General features: G+C 38.6%; 1 long non-coding RNA gene across 1 annotated transcript; it reads left to right on the forward strand.

Moving 5' to 3' along the window:
* The first annotated feature begins 498 nt into the window (after positions 1 to 498).
* On the forward strand, positions 499 to 19,395 carry LOC127475421 (uncharacterized). The gene is made up of 5 exons (XR_007906214.1): positions 499 to 582; positions 6,617 to 6,732; positions 7,466 to 7,535; positions 18,068 to 18,174; positions 19,309 to 19,395. It is a non-coding gene; the product is annotated as an uncharacterized LOC127475421 (long non-coding RNA).
* Positions 19,396 to 21,613: the final 2,218 nt, after the last annotated feature.

Raw genomic sequence — 21,613 nt, forward strand, 5'->3', positions numbered from 1 at the left:
CGTGTCGCGACCCACTGGCGTCTGGCTAATCCGATGGTATTCGTCGCCGCATTGTCCGTGATCAATAACTAATTATCAAAGTGGCATTTCTTTTCAAGAGCTCCTTGTTAAAAAATGGCTTTTGGCTGAGAGTGGAGGAAAAAGGTCGCCACTTTGACATCGTTGCGAGTCTTTCAAAATCCAGTGGGCCGTCCGATTGAATTACTGTCCCAAACTAATTGATATAAATTTGAACAGAAGAATGCTTGTTACTACAGAATGTCATAATGATATCCTTGGCAAGAGCATGTCAGTGGGAAAAAAAGGAGAAAAGACCAGCACTAGTCACAAAGCATCTAGACAAGTTGCAGCACAAGACTATTAACAAAATTAACAGCAACAAAATTGTACACCAGTTCCTTCTTCCCAGCCAGTCTGAACAGACGTTGGAGAAAGAAAAGCATTAACATTTCCTTTTGAACCTCATCCTTTCTTTGAAATCAGGCTTTAAAAATATCTACTGGAAATAATAATTGCAGTGTACAAGGGACTGAAACTTGATGATCAGTTGCAGAAGTCTCATTGACTCTACGGGGATCATGAGTGAGTATCCATTGGAATTCAGCTTTAGTCATAAGGAAGAATTTGGCACATAGTTTCCTTAGGAAAGGCTTTTAGGCAGCCTTAAAAACTGTGCCTTTGAAATATGGTAGCCTTCTCTAAAGAAAGTTGGGCTGTATGAGCCACATGCCAATTGGGAAAAATCCTCCAAACACTTAGGATACAGTAAGAGGAATCACAAAAAATGTGGTGAGAAGGGGAAAAAGATCTTGTAGTATTCATGCCTGAAATTTGATGTGTTGTCTTGCATGTCATTTGGAGATTGTCTGCTCACTGGAAAGCTTGGAAACCTGAATTTTCACTACAAGGCACTGGACTTGTGCAGGTTCTGGCTTTTGGGTTTTTTTTCAGATCTCCCTGTCTTCTGCTCCATGTCCTACATTCAGTCCCTGAGCTGGGAATTGCTAGGGAGTGCAGAAAAAGATTACCCTCTAAAGGGTATGGCGTGCTCTGGAGAAGGGCTGTTGTAGAAGCCTTTTTTGGGGGCATAGCTGGGGTTAACTCAGCTATGGCAGAAATTAATAAGCTGAATCTATTAGTTATCCAGTCATAAATGTTGTCAAGTAGTTGGCCAAAATGTGCCATTTTAGCCACATCCAGAGTAAGTCCTATGATTGCTGAGGAACAGAGGAGAGAAAGACATTTGTACCTAATTGGAAACAGTGGTTTGTGAGCTTTTTAATCCCTGATCTTGAAAGGCTCCAGCTGGGGTCTAGTAATGAATATCTTTCCTGCAAACTTACTGTTCTACATTTCCTAATGATAAAGCAAAGGTGACTAATGAATTGACACAGGGACTTTCATCTCTGCAGTAGATTTGGAGATTCCAATCAGACTGTATCAATCAGCAAGTTGAAGTTTTTAGTACCTGATGCCTTGTCTGTAGTAGTGTGAAACAAGTAGTCTCTGTGCAAGCCTTATGGACAAACCCCAGTGCCACCTCTGTGCAGTATTTTTGGCACAGCTTCAGCACAGGGACTCAGGAACAAATTCACTGGAGAGACCAAACAAATTTTGCTGGTGGCAGTCTCCTTGTTAGGAGTGCCTTGTGGCAGGTAACCTTTTTGAAAACAGGTCAGTGATAGGTAAGTTAGATTTCATAGAAGTCTGACAGGTTGTTGCTTGTGACAGATTTATTGTTTGGATATGACGATCATCAAGCCACATTTTCCTAGTATGTCAAGCCACAGAACAAAGTGGGAAACCACAGGGGTCTGAAGATTCAGCTTCACGGTGGTTCTGGTTGCAAAGGGGGAAATCTTTTCCTAACAAAGGATCTAAGGTAGTGAAGTTCACCACGTTCAGTTCCCACTCTGCCTTCCACATATGAGTCTATTACTGTCCTCTTATGCTGGGGGCAGGAAATGCCTTGTGATGGCAAATAGCTGAGCCATCTCTGACAGACTTACATCATCACAGAGTCGCTAGGGAACCGTCTTCTTGTCTTCCATGGCTGCTTTAAAGACACTTTGTGAGGCTTTCTTCTTTAGCAGACCAGAGAATTCAGACTGAAAGCCTGTCGGGCGGGTCAACCAATGTCTAGGTCAACCAGTCTTGCCCCTTAATTATTCCCTCTGGCATCACATTCACAGGGTGATGGAAGTAGAGGCTAAATATAGGCCCTCTATATATAGGCTCTCTATATACTTGGAATATATGAAGCCACGTCTGTACTGTTATTATTGGAATATACGTTTGCATCATTGCATGATCCAGAGGAGGAGTTGTAATGTGTGTAATAAAACTGAAAAAAGACTCCTACATATTTGTCAACTGGTTTCAGGTCCAACTGAAATTGTGACACTATCAGGGCTGGCTTATGATGTCATTAAGCATTTTAGAATTTATAGCAATATAAATATCTAACAGGTAAGAGTAATTGCTCTGAAAGAATACAATTTCTGAGACTGATTCAATGTTGAATGGCTTCCTTACAAAAATTAGTGTCATACAAAAATCAATGTAGTCCCTACTGAACAGATTTAAAATTTGTTAGTTGATCTAAAAGTCTGCTTCTAAATGAGAAATCATTATTCATTGGGGTATTTTTAATATAGTTAGACGTAGATCAGCATGTAGCCAAAAGTTAATATTTTGGAGAAAAGATAAACATCCAAATAGAATTTACAGATGCTAATTTGTAAATAACAATGAAAATGGGTTAGTTATATAGTTATATAGTTATGTAGAGATTGCATTGTATTATTGCAGCAAAATGTAAATGCGGGTTCATGCATCTAGGAACAGGAATGTAAATTACATTTATTAGCTTGGAGAAAGGAGAACTGGGAGAAAAGACTAATACTCATGATAGTTGTAATTGAACAGAAGAATTAGTACAGGAGGTTCTTGGATGTACAAGAAAGGGACCATTGAAAAAGAGTTAAGTCGCTTAAAAACCAAAACACAACAAAGGCATTTAAGAGAAGTCTGAGGAGAGAGACAGGAATTATTTGAGATATTGAAAATACATTTCCTATTGGGAAACTTGGAGAGTTTACTTAGTCTGCCCTGTGGAAGCCTAGAAGCTTGTTCACTCCTGGTCTGCAAGACATTTCTAATAGCTGACAGAAAGGTTTTCCTGTAGCTTAAATCCTAAGATGATTAGAGCTATTAGAAGTTAAAAGAGAAAAGTTCAAATTTGAAATAAGGCAATACTTTCAATTTTTGATTGCTTACTGCAACACTATTAAGAGAAATGTGACAAAATATTCATGAGCCATTTGAAATTTCCTTTATCCCTGATTCCATTCTCTCTTACTAGTCGCTGGTAATGTCTTAGGTAGTTGACTGACATTCTTTATTAATTTCTTAAGCTCTTCTACAAAAGTAAATAGTTACCTGAATTTTAATTATGTAGTAAAATGTGTAATTTTGAATCCAGCTAATTGTCCCAAAGTACTTAATTTATAAATAGCTCTGAATATCTCACACTTACTGCTTCCATTTACCACTTACTTCCTCTGTTTCTCTTCTTGCTGTTTCGAGCACAGCACCAGAGCAAGGGGCCATATGTAGCTAGATCAAAGCAGGAGCCTGCCCAGAAAGGAGTTGTGACTCATGAATCATAACTAATCCCTTGATTACCCTCAGATGGCACATTTTATTTCCTTTCTTGTATCTGGCCAGCTGTTGCTCCTACTGCTGATCCTGCTGGTATTTTACTGCTTTTATTGGCACTGCTGATGTCTTTTGGTAGTCATGTAGGAACTGAAACAGGGATCCAGGAGAGTAGTTGTGCTCCACCCAGAGCGCTGATGGCTGAGTAGCTGCGGTGGAATTGGCAGGAATGTTTCCTTTCTTCCTCTCCACAGCTCTTAAATAGGCCTTGAAGTTTTATTGTGGCAGTTATCACTTTAATATCTGAACAGCTCCCAGGTTAACTGAGTGATGAGCGGGAATCTTATGGATGCTGGATGTTGGCTCCTGCTTAGGAGTCTGTGCTGGTAAAGGTAGAGAGACAGAGCTCAGCAGCCGTAATCTTCAGCGGCATTATGGTAGGAAAGACTTCTGAGTACTTCCAAATTCACGTTAAGGTTGGTTTAAAATTATTTACAAACAATTAATTTGTCTGTGTACATGTATACTATCTATTTAAAGCTGTAATTTCCCTTTCTTTTCCAGTCCATAGCTGTGGTATCATGAGTAGTAAACCTGGCTTAAATTTATTATTTTCAGTTTTAATACAGTGTTTGAAGAAAAATTGGCAACAAAACAGGCCTGGAAAAATAGTTTAAAGTAGTTATATATGCAAACAGACACCCAGCTATAGCTGTCTTAATCTGAAAATCTGTGAGGAAAATAACTATAGAAGTTGCTAATATTATGCACTCAAAAAAAGAATGGAGCTAGAACTAGCCATCTTTGTAAAACATTGAACAACAATCTTGCAGATATTTCTGTACTACACACAGACACATACAACTAAGTTGGTATTCCATTTTTTTTATCAAGCAGCAAACCAGCTAAGAAAGCCCAGCACTTCATTTATGGACATTATTGATCTAAAACTTGTTTTTCCACCTAAGCCAAAGTGACAAAAACTTCTCTAAAGTGAAACAAGTTCAAGCACTCTCAGCCTGTTTCCCATTAAACATCACAAGAACATTGCAATTTGACATTTATCTGGCAGCCTTAAATGTGAAAGACCAGTGTAGCTGGTACACAGAGAATGGAAAGGCCTCTTTGGCATCACTAGGGATGCTTTTACCAGGTTAGGGTCAGGTGGGATGACAGCAGAGTGGAAGGAGGTAGTCTCACTTCACTGCAGACTTGAACTATATTTGACCTCCAGGGTACCAGTGACTTAGTTGAAAATTGCAAGAACGCTGAGCTGCCCTTTATAGAATTATAATTCCTTGCCATTCAAACAAAAAAAAAAGCTAATTAAGTATCCCTTATCTGATGTAACCCTCATCCAAACAGAACCAGGGATCATCCTATTGCCATTCTTAGAAAATGTAGCTGTCGGAAACAATGGTGTTGGTGGCTGCTATTTGAATGTAGACCTTAAAGAATCATGATTCCAAACTTCTTGGTGCCCTTTCCCTATCAATCAAAAAGAATCGTATGAAATAATTATTAGGCTACATAATTATTTTACAAAATAGAAGGTGTTTTTACTGCACATTTCCATTTTAGTACCAGTCATTACTTCCCTGAATACTAATAACAGCGTTAAGCATTAATAGCATGTTTTAAGGTAAAGGGTCAATAGTCTAAGACCTATGAAAGAACTCTGAGCATTTGCAATGTAAAAGAAACCTTTCACGGAAAAGTGTTAAATAATAAATGTATTTCTGGAGGAAATGTTATATTGTGCTCCATTTGGAGAGAAATGACAATTTATAGGACATCACTCAGCTGCCTCTGTATAAAATATCTTTAATAATGCTGTGACTTCACACTTAATACAGAAGTTCACAGAAAGCTTACAGCTCTTTGAAGAGGTCAGTATTATACTCAGTGAGGGGAAACTGAGGCACGTGATGACTCAGTGCACCAGTGAAAGCACAGGGATCTGAACTGGTGACTCAGTCCTCTGAGTGCAAGAAAATGGTGCCTTTTCTGTATTTCCAACTAGTAAGCCATCTTCTAATAGTTCTTTTAAAAGTATAATACGCACACAGGGGATGGTGAACTTATTCAGAAAAGGTAAAGGTACTTGAAACTTTTTTTTTCAAGCTGGTTTAAGCTGCACAATTTAAGGAGTGTGGAGGGAAGAGTTAGAAATACTTGGTATCGATTTGAATTTCTTTGTTATGCCTTCATATGTGTATTGACAGACGACCAGAGGAACTGAAGCCTCAAGAAAGGGGCAACTCAAGTCCAAAATCTCCTTGCCCTATTGAAGTCAATGATCAGACTCTTCATCAAGCAATCATCTCCTTTCTGTGGCATTATAAGCACCCCAGTTTCTTCCTTTTCAGGTTTACTCTGGTTGTTCTGAAGGAATAAATGGGGTGTGAATATTTAAGATCCCAATAAGCTATCATTTTTCTTCATTAACTTTTTCTCTTCTTGTCCTGCAGGTATTTCCCTCTGAGAAGATGGAAATACCTGTGGCCATTTTGGATTCATAGTCCTGAAGCATTTTTTAAACTAAATATCCAAGCCCTATCTTACAAACACTAGTAAAGATTCACTCATATGAACGGACTGAAGGAAGAACCACAACTTCTTATTTGTTATTATTATTATTAATATTATTCTTATTTACTGATCTGTGAATAGTTGCTGAGGAAATGGGTACTGTGAGTTCAGTTGTAGGGGATCCAGATGAACCAGAGAGGTAATAATGAGGTGGTTGTCATGTGGATGCCCAATACTGAGAACACTCCCTTCAAAAAGGGAAAATATCTTAAGCTTAGATTTCCACTTGAAAAAATGATTATTTATTTAATGAAAGCTCTATGTAAAGTATGTCCTATCTAAATCTCAAATCTGTGCCCAAATCTGAGTTTCCCAAGTTTCTATGTCTTTTTAATGCCTAACCAATCAAAACATACCTTTGCAGAACACATGAAACCAATGAATACTCCTCCAGCAGAGCAAATTCTTTTCCCAGCAAACCACAATGAATAAACAAGTTTCAAGTGACATCGAGACTACTTGGGATTCTTTCTGATTCAGGTTAGTCCTACAGGTCTGCTCATGTTTTCCTTGAGCTCCCACGTGAGTCAAGTATTACCTGCCACCAATTGTCAGCAGATTGCCAAAAGTTACTCTCTCCCATTGTGTTGAATGGAGTTGAGTTGCTTTCTGGGAAGAAGCTCCAACAGCAAATATGACACAGAGTCTGAGTGGAAGGTTGTGTCTCTCAAAGTTGTCCTGTGTTCCACTGCCATGGAGCTTTTTGGTGCATCCATAACCAGAACTTATGAAACAGTGCTAGTAAGATAATAGAGCTTGTGCCTGTTCTTCTGGTCATTAACAACAATTATTTTATAATGCTATAGAGCACATATCTGACTGTTAAAGAGTTAAAGAAAAAAATGAATCCTGTAAAAAATCAGGCCATCGTATAATGCCTCCTCATTGCTATAATGATATCAGTTGCAACAAGTCCAATGGCTGACCTCATTACAAGGGTTTAATTGCATTGTTACACAGTTTCACTTCTTCTCTCTGGCCTCTTTCTCTTTATGACAGCTTTAGAAAGGAATTTCAGCTTGAGGTCAAAGGAAATTAATTACTGCTTTCTTAATCTGTGCTCATCTACATTTAGAAAACTTGGGGCTTTTCACTAACATATTTGTGTCTCATTTCTGTGTAGACCCAAAGTTATAAGACTTTTGTCCTTTGTCAAAGTGCATAAATAGCCTTTTTCATATCTGAGGCCAGATTTTTTTCATGTCATTTACAGTTGTGCATGTATGGACTGATGCCAGTGGAACCAATGGAATGTCTCTGGATATACATTCACTGTGACTGAGGTAAGGCACTTGCAATGTATCTTTAATTCAGATTAAAGATTTATGGCAGATGCCAGGTGTTAAAAAAAGCCATTAACAACAAAACCAACCCAAGAAGAAAGGAAAACCCAACCAAATAAGAAGTTTACACTTAGGATAAAAGTCAGAAAGATGATCTCCAAAATTAAGTAGATACTTATGTAGAGAGAAAGATGAAAAAATATGTCTCTTTGACAACAGATTTTGCCTGCTACCTACCTCGTATTTTCACTAAATACATCATTGCTTAGTTAAGGAGTATCCAGCTAATGTTTCAAAGCACTTGCAATCCAAATAACACAGTGTTGGCATCAGAACAGTGAGGAAGGTGACAGAGACACCATAACAATAATTATTGGTTGGAAGGCAAAAGCATGTGCAAAACATGCTTAAATGCTTTTATAGCATGAAATAGAAAATGAAAACTCATAAATTAGGGCCCCAGTCCTAGTCATTAGATCTTCTGAATTGATCCTTGCCTCTTCCATGAATGCTGACTGGTTTCAAGAAGAACCAAACTTCTCCCAAAGAAGAAAACAATGTTGTTAGTTTCCTTCTTGAGGGAAAAAGTTTGGAAGGGAAATTACAATGAGACATGTCTCTGGGATGACTTGACAAATTAATGTGAGAGGATATGCCATGCACCGAGGAAAAGCTGAACAAGTATTACCACCATGCAACCATGATCTTGTAGTTTATAAGAAATTGTTATATGCTAGGCATGTGTAATACTACAATACAAGAAATACAGTTTTCTGCAGAAAATATACAGGTATTTCTTACATGTACTTTGTGATTCTGATTTATAGCCATGGAAACATTGACAGAGATGAAAAATTGCTAAGTTTTGAGCCCTCTGACATAGAACATTTAAAGTTTCACAAATCTATTCACTATGCTTTGATCAGCTTTGCCACCCACTGAAATTCCTGCTACCAGAACTGTGTGCTTTTTTTAGTTTATTAGTTGCTGCTTCAGTCTCTCCTTTCAAGCAGTAAGATTTGCAATAACAAAACTGCAGCTGCAAAGCAAAGCCAACTTGTTGAATTTTACCCTTCATCTATCTTGACTGAAATTCAACTCAGTTATAAACATCTGCAGGAGGAGCAAGGTTTCATGTAAGTCACTGGTAAGCTCTTAACATGGGACCTGCCTGACATAGGGTGAGGTTCATTCTCATGATTGCCCAGTTTTTAAAACAGCCTGTGTAAACCTTGTAGTGTTGCCAGAAATCTTTATGGGGTGGAAGTTGAAAATTTCAAGCCAACCATCCGCAGCCATGTGTATGATTGTGTTATCCCCAATGCTGGTTGGAGCAGTGTGACAGGAGCCAGGACGTGTTGGGAAACAGGGTGAGTCTGAACTTACCCATAGTACTCTAGACCTCCCTCCAGGCCGACACCTTATTTCAGATTTTTCTTTAATAGTTGTGCTTCTAAGGCAAGCTTGGACTTAAGCATGAGTTTTGACCTGAACAGAAGAAACAATCAATGTATAGATGTAAAGTTCACCAAGACCAAGTAGCTATGCTGAAAAGAGGTCCTGAACAAGCTTGAATTCTCTACAGCCATAAAGAGGTGTAATACTACAGGTAGAATGTGTTTGAACTAAACTGAGTACCTTGGATAACAATAGTAGTGAAGTAACAGTAACTTCAGTATGCAGTAGCTACTCAGGTGAACAGTCAAGCTTTCATGGGCTTGTACTCAGTCTTTTGTAAAGTATCCATTGAGAGTACACTGGTGTTGATACTTCAGGAACTTAGATCAAAGGTAGCTCTAATAATGCTCTAATCATATTTTTAATTTTTTAAGAGACCTCCCCTTGGAGGGCCCGGACCAAGTCACTGTGTAGTGGTGTTATCTGAACTATTTCACTCATTGGCACCAGAGTTTAGTGCATTAATCGTCCAAGAACAGTCACAGAACTATTCAGATTGGAAATGACCTTCAAGATAACCAAGTCCAGCTGTTGACCCAACACTTCAAAGTCCACTACATCTACATGTCAACTGGGACCTCCTCAGTTAGCCAGGACTGCTGGTAAATGATGGAAAGTGGCTCAGTGAGCACTTCCACCAGCTTCCTGGTACCCTTGGGTGGATCCCATCCAGACTCACAGACCTGTGTGTGTCCCAGTGGTGTAGCAGGTGACTGATCATTTCTCCTTGGATTACAGGGGGCTCATTCTACACCCTGTCCCAGTCATACAGCTCAAGGCACTGGGTACACAGAGAACATCTGGTCTTACTCTTAAAAGACTATGGCAAAGAATTGTCATTAAGTACCTCAGTCTTCTCCTAATCCTTTGTTGCTACGTTTTTCCCCTGCATCTGCTAAAGGATGAAGATTCTCTTTAGCCCTCTTTTTGTTGCCAGTGTATTTATAGAAGTATTTTTAAGTTGTCTTTTACAGCAATAGTGAGACTAAGTTCTCACTGGGCTTTGGTCCTTCTAATTTTCCCTCTGTAAAACCTCACGACATCCTTGAATGTCACATCAAGGTGTGAACGGATTAAGTTGAAAGGCCCAGTTAACACAGACATGGCACTGGTGACAGAATTAAGTGCTAATGATATATAACAAAATACTATTACATGAAATAGGATCTTTTTCATCCAGCTTTTTGATTCTGTCTGATAGAACTAGTAGAACAAAATGAAAAACTATTCATCAATCAGAAGTCTGTCTGGGTCAGGCACTTTGGTCAAGCAATGTGAGTAATTCCACCTACCTGCACTATAATTTATTGCGAAATTAATGCCATAACATGCTAAGCCATTGTTTGATAAAGGTAATTCTTAACCTCAGGAAAAAAAGCAAAATTTGTTTCTGTCTTTCTCTCTCTTTTTTTTTCCCATCCTGACAAGATGAAACCATTATACTAAGTGGGGATTTCATGATGGTTCACTTCTAATGCTTGAAAAAAGGACCTTGAGCAGGGTTTGATTGACTTTCTAAATCACTGACTAAGCCAAGTTACACTAAAAAAGGGGACAAAAAATCACAAGGTATTAATTTTTGTTAAAGTTTACCTGCTTCATTACAACAGAATGAAATCAAGTCTTAGTGGGAAGAATAAGTTTTGATATATGTTACTTTCTATTAGAGTTTTCAGGACAGCTTATTCTTAACCAGACTAAAATACAATAATTCACCAATTCAAAGTCTTAATTGCACTGTTATGAGGTAGGGAGACTAATGGCATATTCTTATTTTTAAAATGTGTAAAATTATAGTTTGTTATAAAACAGGTCACTTATGTCTGGTATTTGATTGGCCTTGATTGCTTCAGAAAATTAAATTGTTACATTAGCTGTGAAGTAATTTGTAGTTTCTAAAGGTGTTCTAAGGTTTTCATTAAGTATCATACAGACATACAGGAGGGACCAGAAACTGAGTGGAAATTTAAAAATGACTCAGCGTGTCCAGAATTCATAGCAGACCTTCACAACCCTCTCTTGTGAACCTTATTATATCCATTTCTCAGTGGGAGAAGCCGAGCTGCACAGAAAGGGTCTTTCCTTTCCTAGAGACTCGTAGATATTCTTCCAGCTGCACCTTTTATTTATTCCTTCCAACATGCTGTTCTGGTGCTTGGTGTGTTCTGCCATGCAATGTGAAGAGGAGCAAAATCTTGTAAAACTCTAGGGAGCGAGAAAGGAAAGAGCATCTCTCACCTATCCGTTGCTCTCTCTCTTGGTGTGCCTCATGAATAGTTTGAAAGATGTTGAAACAGATGAGATTATTTACCTGCTCTCTATTCCACCACTTCATTCCTCCATCTCTTTTTCATAGACACAGCGAAACCGATACAGCAGTTGAAGGTGAGATAACAGGAGGAGGTAGAGTTGTTTGTTGCAGAGGATTTACCCATGTTGTGTTACTGTTTCTTTGGGATTGCCTGAATGAGAATAGATTTAGGAGATGGGAGTCTCTGACTGGAATGAATCTGAATAGGAAGCAAAAAAACAAGGAGCAAGTGCTGTAACTGCAAAGCAGCTCCAGATGTGTTGCTGCACATCGAGGATTTCAGATTTTTTTCCCTTATGGGTCTATTTACTCTGTAAGGTATTCAGACACTATGGTAAAATAGAACTCTTATTTTGGTTTTCTCATTTATGTAAACTGATTTTAGGAGAAAAAGAGGGACACTGCAGACCAGGAGCTGTAATTGCCAGATGACTTTCCAGGATAAAAGGCAAAAAAATGGATGATAACATGAAACTAATCAACTAGAAAATAATTTGTGATAGTTTTGCATTTCAGTGCAGGTGAGGCAACCATACATAGTAGTGATGTGGTTTATGTCTAGAACAATATCTTAATAAAAAAATATAAAATGGAAAAAATATTGCAAGGATATTGTCATTGACAAGTCTTTCTTTCTAGTATTGTTTCTTTTGAAACTTACATTCAGGGGTTGCAGACTGTAATATCTGGTGACCTGCATAAACTTGTATAGCAGCTACTGTAGTGGTGTGATTCTATTATCTAGACTTCACATCTTACCTGCTGGGAACTTCCAAGAAATGATGTTATAGTACAAGTAATCCAGTTTTTCTTTTTGTTGTGGCTTTCCTATAAATGTGATTGTGGAGATCTTCAAGCGCACAATCTCCACCTGTGCGTGTGTATACATGGAATTGCACCTGAAATTGGGTACCTGCAAACACCTGCAGAACTAAGAATAGTCTTCATTTTATCTAACTAAGCCTTTATATCATCTAACACCCACATGCTGACCACCCTAAAAGTTTGCTGCCACAAAGCTCATCTGGAACTGTTTAAGATGACACGAGCGCAAGAATTTGATTTGCATCCCTGAACTTTGCAGAGTCCGAACAGAACTTTCAGCAACTGTATCTTAATAACCTTTTATGGTTAATACATTTCAGTGATTTAAAGGGCATGAGTGACACTCACCAGTTTTTGTCAGTGCAGTATCATGGCGCAGATCTTGTTGGTTTTTGTTGGTGGAGTATCCTGGTGTGGACCTCACCAATCTCTGTCACTATGTTATTATGGTATAGTTTGTTTGTTGGTATAGAATTGTGGTACAGCCCCCACCAGTTTCTATTGGTATTGTATTCTGGACAAGATCTCACCAGGTTTTGTTGGTATAACATCATGATGCAGGTTTTGTGCAGTTGCCCAGTGGAGCACTGGTTGAAAGTCCTCCCGAAATTTCCTGGGGTGGTTTAGGAAAGATGTAAAATACACCCTCTGCTGCCCCCAGCAGGCAGGGACAAGTACAGGTGTTGGGAACCCCTCTTGGATGTGTATGTTGAGTGCCATTTCCAGCACTTAAGAGAAGTTTGGTCTTTCACAAGAGCTTTCACCCATGCAGTGCCCATTGCAGAGGAAGCTTCTTGCTTTTAGGTAATGCCCATTTCATCTGTTGTAAAGACACACATGAAAAAAGGGCTGGCATTAGCCACATAGCCATAAAAGCCTAGCAACCAAGAGTATTATCTTTATTCACAAGAAGTATAGCACTTTTAAGGTTCAGAAACGTATATAAAAATTGGGTTCTGAAATGGTCATTTTTCCCCTCTGCTATGCCATTATAGCGATCAGCCAAGCTTCTGCAAGGTAAATACTTTTGGAAAATAAGTGGAAATTTGCTGCAAATCAGTCCCTTTTGTGCATGGCCACAGGAGCATGTTGAAATGTTTGGACACTAATACCCATTCATTTTCTTGGCTCCATAAATAAAAGCCGCCAGCTATGTGGCGGCCGTGAAATGGTATTCTTCAGGACCCAGCAGGAAGCCCCATCCTTATTACCACTGCAGGGGGCAGGACAGGCCCAAAATAGCAAGACAACTAAATCAAGACATTTTCAATGTCTAACAAAATGACTGTGGTTTAGAGAGAAGCAAAAGGTTGGAAAAAATTGGATGGCTTTTATACTTAGCATAATACCTTTGTTAAAAGAGTTCAGATAAGAAAATCAGATCTTAAAAAAAATAAATAATAAAAGGCGTAAGCATATTTCTGAATATCATTTAAAATATATGAAGATCTTATGGAATCATAGACAGAGCACAGTGCTCTCTGAAAGGACATCCTGCTCAAGTCATATTTTCCAAATGGTAGCCCATGCTTCATAGTAAATAATGTCTTCTGGCAATATTGTAGTGTTTTGATGGAGCCAAAAGGTTTGAAAAGAGATATTGGAAATTTGTCAGTAAAATTTGAAATCTTTTTTGGTCCACAAAAATTACAAAAAATAACTATTTATAAGGAGAAAAGGTTTTGGACTAAACCCTTGGTTTTTTCTACAGGTTTATTTAATTTTTATGGGTTTCCTACAGCAGGTAATAAGATTCTAGATTTTGTAATAAAAACATACTGAAGTCGTTCAGTCAAAATAAATATGTTAGTGTAACTTGCTGTTTTACATAGCTGAACTGTGCTTAAAGTAGTTTTAAAAACTGAGCTTCAGGTAAATGGGATATTTTAAGTGTATAAAGGACAATTCAGGGGATAGATACCATGTTGCTTAAGATAATGAAAGATCAGACTGTTGAGGTTTTAATGAATTCACAGTACACTGGTGTTTGCCAAAATCAGTGTGTCATTCTCGCCACAAAATTACATATGGAGGAGATGTTAGTTTTATTTTAATTTTATTCATTTGTGATTCTGATTATAAATTTGCTTAAAGGATATGCCTTACACATTCACGTTTCCATGAAGTGTATATATATATATATATATATATATATAATATATATATATATGTATATGTGGGCATATATCTATAAATTTGTACTTACACATACAAGTTGCCACACAGTTTTGGGAATTGAAACAGTTGGAATGTCTTGTTACAGAAGGAAATATTCAGCTTTAGTTTCAAGAAAAAAATAACCATTTTACCTTAACGTTAAATTTACTCGCACTGCAAAGGAGAAATTACTAAGGTGCAAAATGTCAGAGAAAAATGAATTCAGTGTATTACTGAGTATTGCCTTGTAGACAGGCAAGGGTTTTTGATAATAAAAATAAAGCTGAAAATGAAAAGGGGGAACCACAGTGCTGGTTCAGTGATGTTTCAGTCTTCCCTGGGACTTGAGACTGCCATCAGGCTCAAACTCCCTGGCCATTCCAACTTTTTAATGTTGGCTGTCCTAACTTCACTCTGGAGCAAGCCAGATTGTCCAGGGAAGTTTGTGTACATGAAAGGAGTGGCTCATATTCGATTCTTTCCTTATAGACATAAGAGAGGGAATGGAATGGCCCAAGAAACTCAGGTCTGAAGAGTAAGGCAACACAACCATGATCCATGCAAGAAACAGGCTGCATGGTCATGTGCAAAGGATTCAGACCACCTATCATTATGCTTAGACATATAGGATACAGCTCATACGTTCTGAGCTGGCTGATATAAATAAGGTCCCAAAATTAGGAGAAATGAAGTCTATTTATTGACTGTCTTTTCTGCAGTAATTGAAAGAAGCATTTGAGGGACCATGCTGGTTGTACCTGGTAAAGACACAAGGAGGTTCCAAAGATGTCATTAAGTATGTGAAACGCAGTTTGGTTCATCTCCATCCTGTAAAGATCTCAGTGTCATTTTGTTTCACCTCCTGCCTACACGGCACAGGTTTTACAGAAGGGGCAAGTTGTGCATCCAGAGTGGCAGTGACCATAAACGTAATCCTCATGCATTCGAGCAAGGGCAGCCTTGAGCTTCCCATTACACCAGTAACTTAAGACACACCTTTGGGGCACTGACGGTGACCCAGATACATAAGGCTGCTTCCTACCCAGCTGTACTGCTCACCTTCCTGACCTCCTACTCTGAAAAATCCAAGGATCGGCCTACAAAGGAAACTGTAGCAAAGGATACATTGGTGTCAGGTCTATCATTATCATAATTGGTGCTACTGAAGTAATTCAGACATTAAGCCTGTAATCTCCTCTGCTGTTTGTATCTGCTTCATTTAAAAGTTACAAGGCCAAAAATTCATTGAAACCAGTGGAGATTCGTCTCTTCACTTATTTCCATTTTGACCCACTGAGTGCATGAAAAACCTTGCCAAATTCTTTGGAAGCTTGTATTTGCAATATGACTTCCAAAATAATTAATCCTGGAAGCAGGATTTAACAAACTCACGTTTGATACGTGGAAGGAATAATACCTGAAACATCTTTCTTATGCTCAGCCTTTTATGACTCAGACTTTAATGATTGCAATAAACATTAGCTTACCTAATAAAAACTCTACTATTTCAGAGCTGCCTCACAGTATGTTAACTGCATCTGGTGTCAACTGGAGCTAATTAATATTTTTATAGGTGTCTTCTCCCCACTGTAGTTTAAACGAAAATATTGTGGGGTGCTTACATCAAAGCTGGAGGCAGTCGAGAGCTGCTGCTTGCTTCCCAGTCTGAACTGATAGCAAGTGGACCAATTTTTATAGGATTGTAAAAGCTGACTGTGGCTGGGATTCATGCAGAGAAGCACTTTTCCCTGTAGCTCTCACAATTCAGCACTAATGCTCGTGGCTTGTTTGCTGTGAGGTGGCTGGTGAGATAGACGGAGGGACAGCGGACAGATAAACTGGCAAATAGTTCTGCCTATACTTAGACAAAGCACACAGTGACCCAGACAAACCACACTTTTTTTCTCCTCCTCCTTCTTCTAAAGGCTTTAAAAATGTGCTCTATCAAGCATTTACTTGTGGCACAGATAAGATTTATCTAACAAGACTGGGCTAAAATTAAAAAGAAAGATGAAATAGCACAAGCGGTGCTAATATGTGTTTTGAAGCGTACGAATCGGCCAGTGCAGTGTCACAGCCCTGGGCTACATTTGCAAGTGGTCGAGCATCTCCTTTTTAAAAGGTTAACCTACAAAGAGCACACAAGCCCCTCTCTATGAATATGGGCAAACACCCAGGGAGCTCCACAACAATAAGAAAATAATGACATCAACCTGACCATGCTTAAGTACATAACATGCTGAAGGTTCACGGTTGTGTGGCCTGGAACAATAAAGGAAAAATAAAGAAGCCTGCTTGGTAGGCCCCAGCTGTTATTAGCCATGCTGTGAGATCAAGGGAAGGTATGATATGGGCTGCCATTTCAATTGAGACCAGGTTAATCTCTCAATTTGTGGAAAAGAAAAACTAAAAAAAAAAATAAAAATAGGGAGGGAGAGAAAGCAGTCTTCACTCTGCAGTGCTACATATGGGAGAAATAACAATATCCCTATTTACATAATCTGTATTTAACCCTTTCCTAATAGAGACTTAATTTCCTAAGAGTCACAAACTGCAGATTTAATTTTCCTGCCCCCCAAAATGAAATATCAAACCTTTGTTAACCATTTCCCATTGGTGCTGCCATCGTTGGTGGCTGACATCCAATGCTGCCAGTGCTTACCCAGGGGGGACTGCTGGTTGCTGCTGGGAGATCAGAAATAGGTGGAAAGAGCAATGGATGCCACTGTTTTTCTGTCACTAATCTGTTTCTAGCACTGGATAAATAATTTAAAATTTGTGCTATAATTAACAGTCATGAAATTTGGCAAATGATACCAAGCTCTTTCACCAATGATCTCAACTAATATATTGAATTTTTCAAGTGAAGTGCTTTATAGGTGTAAATAGTCCTGTTTTGTGTGGCAGTAGTGTGTGAAGACAATGTGGGGACTTGCTCTCCTAACTAGTTTTGTTCTGTACTGATGAAAGCAGTGAGGGGAGTCCAGACTCCTCCAAGGTCGCCTGCCATCCTCCCTTGGGATCCAGGTCAAGGCAGGATTTCCAGCAGGTCCATTGAGGAAAGCTGCTTTCCTGCAGGCTTGGAAAACTGAAATGGAATCTCTTAAAGACTGTAATTTATGAAATAATAGCCTAGAGATACTGTATTATATTATACCTCTTTTTATGTGTAGTTTATGATGTGTAAGCCAGTGTGTGTGCACAGCCCACAAGGCTCCTGTAGACATTAAACTCCTCCTGAGTGCTGTCCTCTGCATCAGCCCTCTGGAGTCAGGGGAGATTACTCCCTCCTCAGGAGTGTCTCAGCATGATCACAGAAGATGAGTTAGGGGAAAAGGGACCCTGCAGTGAAGGCTGAGGCCAAGATGCTGCTGAGGACAGGGAGTAGGCAGGACTCTGGCCCCAAAAACCCAGTGCTTCAGAGGGAGCCAGGGGACTGTGTGCAGCTTGTCAGAATTTTAGAAAGTCACTGAGCTGCTGGTCTGAGAGCAAGCCTGAGGGAATGGACCCACCTTGTCAGGACACAGGAGGCAGGGAGAGAATTTTGCCCAGTTTTTCATTCCCTTTTCTCTGTTCTTTATTTTTTCTGAGTTTTCCTTCATTAGAAAAAGTTCACTGTTCTTGTCTCTGGTTTATGAAAAACTCTCTCTGGTGTTTACAAAGGCAGTGCTGAGTTCTTGGGTTTTTTGAAGAGAAAGATGCAGCAGAGTCATCTCAAAGCTCTGCTGACTCAGTATCACAAGTACTAAGACTGACTAAAAACTGATGCCTTATTTTCCAGATATCCCAATGATTTGATCAGTTAAAATAGCTGAATGAAGCTGAACCAGGGCAGAGGATATATAGGAAGGCTGTGGCAAGACAGGAAACATGTCCCTAAAAATCCAGGTGAGCAGAACAGCCACTGTGCAATCACTTCTCACTGTGTCACTGCTCTATCCTTTGCTGTCATCAAAAGTTTCATCCAACAGTAGTAGCTGTATTTATTATGTTTCTCAGATGTGCACACCTCAGGTTCTTATGACTTTATGTTATAACATTTCATCATGCTTGGATATTTTTTATTTTAAAGACTATGCCTTTTAAGAAAACCGTCTAGGTAATATGAAATATATATTATTGCAGAGAAAGAGCTATACTGATAGAGTTGTAAAACTCTTTGCATTTTCTAACATAATATATATTTTTTAATTAATGGTCTGTTACAAAGTGGAGCTTAGCAGCATTTGCCTGAAACATTAACAGTGGCCAACTCCTTTGCATGAAAGTTTTTGGTACAGGTTATTTAGCATATTCATTTTTCCTGAGATCAGGGACCACATTAGAACCTAAAAATCTTTGTACCCTATTCATAGAGAAGTTGCGCTTTGTATATTTTTTCTGCTGCATTAAATTTTTTTGTGATTAAATACCAAAGTGCAAAGGACTTGAAAGCAGCCATTTGTTTCTATTTCTTTTTTAGTTTTACATGAATTCATTAAAAAGGTATTCCTGAAACTGTAAGGGCAAAGTGGTCAAACAGTGGTTAAAACCAAAATCCTCTCCTTAGGCTCCTGAGTACTCCTTTTTCAGAACTATTCAACCTGTGTCTTAGATCTTCCTTCCCTAGTAAATGTACTTCCCTTGTCTGTGGGCTCAGTAACTCACTTGTTCACTGAATTGACAGAACCAACTTAATCTTTGCCAGATTTATGCAGCACCTTGAGGAAAGACTGTGCTCATATCCATTGAGCTCTGTGTGGTCGGTGGCTACATTCCCTCCAGTGCCCATTGTGTCTGTTCCTCAGTGCTTTAAATTCAACACTTTCAGATTATAATGAAAAACTTCCAGATGCAGAGTTTAAATTTTCATTACATATGTTATCAGCAGGGAACATCACCGATTTCTAGTGCCTGAATGAGTTCTCTGTGTTACCTGTAATGTAAAAACCCCCAGCAATAACAGGGATATCACATCCTAATTAACCATGATATTCTTGCACAGATAAAAATAAATCTATCACCTACTTCTTCCCTATTTAGTAACTCTTGCAGCAAGAAGATGTGGTCCCAAATAATGTGCCTGGATGTGCTGTCGTGGAAAGATGTGGCGTGGCTTCCTTTACAACGTAAGGAGTCGGTTCTGAATCTTTATTATAAACTTATTTAGATTCATTAGAAAACATTTCTGTTGTTTTGTTGCCACATAGTTCCTAGTACACACTAAATCATGTCTTATTTTATTCACACTGCACTTCACAGCAGTGCAGCCAGGTGTTAAATAATAGTAGAGTTACATCAGACAGCTTGGCTGTTCAGTTGGGAGAAGCATCCAAAAGTTCAGATACTTATCTGGAATCCTCCCAAAGGGTGATGGTCTGGAAACTGAGCTAGAAAAATATCACTAGAAGAGCTGCTTTGCAGAGCCATCCCCTTTTTCTGTTTGTAAGGTACCTTAAGGTACAGAGGTTTGAATACCTTAAAATAATTACATAATGTGTTATTTAATAAAAGGTACATGTGAAGCCAAAGTTTCTGGACTTGCTGACTTTTGATACTGTTTAGTGTTTCCTGTTCCCATTAGAATCAGTAGTACCGAGAGGAAAATAATCAGTGAAGCAGCTTTTAAAAATATGTATCAGAAACTAGGAAAACACATATTCTTGTTTTTTAATAGTATCAGAAACTAGGAAAACAGATATTCTTGGTTTTTATTAGTTTATTAAATTCAATATAATTTTAATAAATCAATTTTTATATTTTGGATGATTCTGAGCTCCTCATATATGCACTTACATGATTTGAAAGGACCACAAACTGAAAGGAGAAGAGAGTCAAATTTTGGCAAGCACAGTGTTTTACTGACTATGACAAACAGGCTTTTATCTATCATTTCTGTACCTATGAGACTGAAAGACAAAGTTCTGGCTTTTCTGAACTTAGCAAAATCAAGGTTCTATTCATAGAACACCCCAGATACTTGCTGCTGAAATCCATTGCAGTTTTCCAGCACCTGTGTCCAGAACAGAACCCTGATATTCTGAGTATGGGCTTGGAGGTCTCCAGTCTGAATTTTCTTGTTATGAAGCTGTGTTCATGAGCAATGGGGCTACCACGTTAAACTCCTCAGCCTGTGGCTTTCGGGGGGGAAATTTTGCTGGTGCAAGATTTCAGTCTAAAATACCCTGTTTCTATGTATAATGTCTTTGAATATGCTCCCAGAATAAATGATGTATTTCCCATTTCCCTCTGGGAAAGATGGTTATTGTAGTGGTGAAAACAGGACGATGGTTCCCCACCCCCCCATTTTCTCTTTGGACTTTATGTAAAAATAAGGTACTGTTGGAGCTGTATACAAGTGTGAGACCACCAGCTAATTTTGCATAGCCCACTGAACAGTTAGATGGGAATTGCTCTTCAGGGTGTTCTCTTTGACAATAAACAGAAGCCTCAAGTCTGTGTTTGGCTGCAGTTCAAAAAAATTACTAAGGAATCCTACACACTTATGTATATGAATACAAGCAATTGCACATTCCCATACAGTAAGCTTGCAACCATAGTTATTAACATTTTAAAATGAGTAAATGCAAATAAAATGACTGAGTAATACATGTTATGTTAAGATCAGCTATATGAAAAGCAAAAGGATTAAAAGTTAATTTCATCCTTTTTAATTCAAGGGACATATAAATGGCATTCTGGGTAGAGTCAACTCCTCTTTTATCAGTCCTTTGATGCTGCTTTCTCACTGATTCAGTTGTTCAAATGCTACCTACATAATAAAATCCTGAGTTAATTTACTAAGATTTTACACCAGTGCAAATGAAAGAAGGGAAAGTGCTAAACAAGGCAATTAGCACTCTGTTTAGTGCACTCCCAAAATAAATGTAGGCAATTTACAATTTGGCAAATGGTACTCTATCCAGATCCAAGTCATTTCAGCCTAAGGGGCTGGTGTAGTTCATTAGGGGTGAAGGGAAAGGGTCTTTGTTTTGCTTTGCTTTTTAACTATATGTATATATATATACATAGAAATACACACGTTGCTATTAAGGTTCACCCCATTTTACCATGCAGCAACAGATGTGACCCCTCCTGGGGTTATTAGGATTTCTGGTGGAAAAATGTCAAGCTCAGTGTTCACACTGGCCACATAAGTGACCTCATTTACGGTGATAATGCTCTTTCCAAAGTGAGGGATTCCAAAATTGGCAACTCACTGATAACCTCCTTTGTGGCTTTCTTGCCATGATGGTTTTTTGTGTACTTACATGTTTATTATCACTGGAGCTGTTCAGATCAGATCTGTGAACCTGGGAATGTCCTGAGTGAAATGATAAGATAAAGC

The sequence above is a fragment of the Manacus candei genome, unplaced genomic scaffold, assembly GCF_025592945.1.
Source record: "Manacus candei isolate 608988 ecotype Guabito, Panama unplaced genomic scaffold, ASM2559294v1 h1tg000046l, whole genome shotgun sequence".
Taxonomy (NCBI): domain Eukaryota; kingdom Metazoa; phylum Chordata; class Aves; order Passeriformes; family Pipridae; genus Manacus; species Manacus candei.